Below are 3,581 nucleotides of genomic sequence, written 5' to 3'. Positions count from 1 at the left end.
AGTCCCCGCTACCGGCGGCCCAGGAGGAGGCGGAACGGGGGCGGAGGGAGCGCGCTGGATGGCTGAGGCGGAGTCCGGCGGGCGGGTCAGCGGGTCCCGCGCAGCCCCAGCCAGCGACGGAGATGGCGGCCGCGGCGCCTCCGCCTCCTTCTCCGCCTCCCGCCTTGTAGCCGCCGCCCAGGGGAGACCAGCCGGGCGTGGCTAAGCGAAGCGCGGGGCTCTCTGGCGACGACGTCGATTACCTCAGCAGCGGGGGAGCGCACCGCTCCCAATCCCTCAGAGCCGTGGGTTAGGGGCACGATGGGAGTTGTAGTCCAACACATCTGGAAGGCGCCAGGCTAGGGAAGGCCGCGTTAAGGGCGAAACCAAAGATCCCCTGATTTTAAAAAGGAAGTCAGACTCTGAGCATGTGCAGGGACGCATTTTAAACGCGCTTAAAATCACTGTGGGGCTCATCATGACTGTGGAAGGGAAATGGGGGTTGCTTCTACAAGCCCTGATGGTAAAACACGTTGACAAGCACCAGAAAAAGAGGATTTGTTTTTAAAGTTAACAAAAATACAGTGAGCATCTGAATGAGCATATGCTAGATCAGCCACCTCCTGACTATAAAATATATATGGAGCAGGAAAGGATGCTGAGGTTAACATTCCTTCTTATTAGGCTACAATTCAGTAGTAAAAAATAATAATATTGCTACTGGCATTCGGTAAATAATTGTTTGGAATGTAACAATTCAAAGCAAGTCAAAGCAATGTGATGACAATCTTGATCGGGTCCCACTCAAGAGAGCGTAAACTGGACAAAATGGCAAACCATCTACAGCCTTCCAACTCCGCAGTACCTCACCTTCCACCATCACTGGATTCCTGGACGTGTGCCCTAGATGGTAAGTGGGGCAGTAGCTTGGTGATGAGGCCTGGCTCCTGTTCCATTGAAGGTGAGCTCATCTGGCCATGAGGCTTCGGTGATGCCTGTTAATGGGCCCTTGCCTTGCACCTCTCAGCAAAGTGTAATGAGAATGAAGGCTCTTACTTGCTCTGTAGGGCTACGGGCTACAGTGCTATCATGCGGTGTGTCTGTCTGCCCTGTTCCTTTTCCCCTGGCATCTTGTCTCATGTTCACCAGGGAATCTCAGCCCTGGATCAATCAACAACCTGGTTGTGGGCATGTGCTTGGGCAGATGGAGTGGAGATGTCAAACTTCTGCAACACAGAGATACCTATCCAGGTTTTACAGTGCTTTCACATGTCATATTTATTCATATTTCCCATGCCCCATGTGAAAGCTATTCATATACTTTACTTCAATCCAGGATTACCAACAAGATCTGCCAATCCCCAAAATTAGTTTTTTCAAAAGACCATGTTCAAGTCAGTAAAAAAGAGTTCATCTCTTTGACAGTTGAAGACAGGCTAATATTTTACTTTCCAGCCAACAGATAAGGGAGAAATGGCAGGAGATGGTGGGAAATATGGAGCAGTGTTCTTTTAAGGAGGCTGTTTTCCATTCAGAATGATTAAATTAGGGGAGAACTGAAACTTAACATTCAACAACTCCAATCTTTTCTGGATCTAGAGAAATGAAAATGTCTGGAAGGAAATAGGGAAGGGAAAATGCACCATATACTTTATTGCAGCCTTCCCCAACCAGGGACCCTTCAGATGTGGTGGTGGTGGTGGTGGTGGTGATGATGATGATGATGATGATGATGATAATAATAATAATAATAATAATAATAATTTATTTGTTACCCGCCTCTCCCCTCGGATTGAGGCGGGGCACAACACAAATGCAACATCATACAACTAATTAAAATGGTTAAAACCAATACACCACTAAAAGCAGCACATAATTAAAAGGCAATTTAAAATTCAAGTGGGTAGGCCTGCCAGAAGAGATCAGTCTTTATGACTTTCTTAAATTCCGGAAGACTATTAAGTTGATGAATCTCTCCCAGCAAGCCATTCCACAAACTGGGAGCCGCAGAAGAAAAGGTCCTCTGGGTAATAGTTGTCAGCCTTGTTTTTGCTGGCTGGAGTAAATTCTTCCCAGAGGACCTGAGTGTGCAGGGCGGATTGTACGGGAGAAGGCGATCCCGCAGGTAGCCTGGACCCAAACCATGTAGGGCTTTAAAGGTGATAACCGACACTTTATACTTTATTTATTTATTTATTTATTACATTTTTATACCGCCCAGTAGCCGAAGCTCTCTTTATACTTTATACTTGTTTGACTACAACTCCCACCACCCACAGCCTGCAATGTCCCCGCTGGTGGGGGATGATGGGTATTGTAGTCCAACACATCTGGCGGACCAAAGGTTGGTGAAAGCTGTAACACACTGCTGCAGAATCCATAGCAACCTACATGACCCATCCTGCTCCTGTTAATTTACCACAGACCAGCCCTGCCAGGTAGTTTCCTAGCAGAACTCCTTGCCCTGTCCCCCACCGCTCACCTCATACCCCTGAGTAGCCTGCTCCCTCACAGTCTACAGAACTTGAGTGAGCAGAAAAGGAGGGATGACTGCCCATCAACACATCAAGTCCCCTGCCTGAGCCCTCAAGAATCCCATCTGGCTAAAGCCAGATCATACTGATGGGAGGGGAGTTTTTGTTGTTTATTCGTTTAACCAGAATTCACAACCCAGCAACAAACCATGGTTTGTCTTCCTGGGTTCGTGGTTAACAGCCTATGGTTAAACCATAATGCAGGGTTTGCACATAACAACCCAGAATTCAGTGCACAAACCAGGACATAATAACCGTCATGTCTAATTTTATGTTCTAAATAATGGGTAACGTGGGGAAATCTACATTTTTTAATAATCAGGCTTATATCCCTAAAGGATCGATCCTATTACTTGCATGGATACATTACCAAACAGGAAGGTAAATCTTTAGCATTACAAAATTGATTTCAATATCCTTCTACCAGGGAAGTATGTCACTAATGTCACTGAGACATTGCTGATGCCCACACATTTTTCTTAGCTTAACTAAAATGTGCCTGACTTGCAGCCTGTTCCTTAATAGCTCCACCTGTCACACATTAAAATTTGATTGAGCAAGTGTGATTTCCTGCCCAGCCTTGGAGCATAGCAAAAGATTACTTGCAGTTACATAACCATATTTAAGCCAACCAGGCTGGGAGTAGCATTATCATTAGCAATCATTGGATTTTATATGAGCCATGCAGACCTCAAAAGTCATGCCTTACATGTGGAGGAACCAATGGTCTTCCTTAAACATGTTATGCTCATGCTACGGACCACTGAGTTTAAAAGGCTTTCCAAAGTAAAATCCACTCTCTCAGCAAATTGCTTTGCTACCCATTCCCTGTCCTAGAGGTAATTTTTTAGCCTGTAACTGCAGCTCCTCCCTCCTAGGCACGTCAGGGGTGCAGCATTGAAACTGAAATTGCATTAGAAGGACAGCCAGTCTGCAGTTGGCTGAGCCCATCTGGTTCCACTTAACAGCTTTTACGGGTAAGACATTGGGGGGTGGAGAGCATTATGCTCATTTTAGGCACTGCATTCCAGAGAGATGCCGACACGTTAGGAATGATGCTGAGAAAAG

Source organism: Elgaria multicarinata, chromosome 16, assembly GCF_023053635.1.
Source record: "Elgaria multicarinata webbii isolate HBS135686 ecotype San Diego chromosome 16, rElgMul1.1.pri, whole genome shotgun sequence".
NCBI lineage: Eukaryota > Metazoa > Chordata > Lepidosauria > Squamata > Anguidae > Elgaria > Elgaria multicarinata.
Note: the sequence above shows the minus strand (reverse complement) of the source record.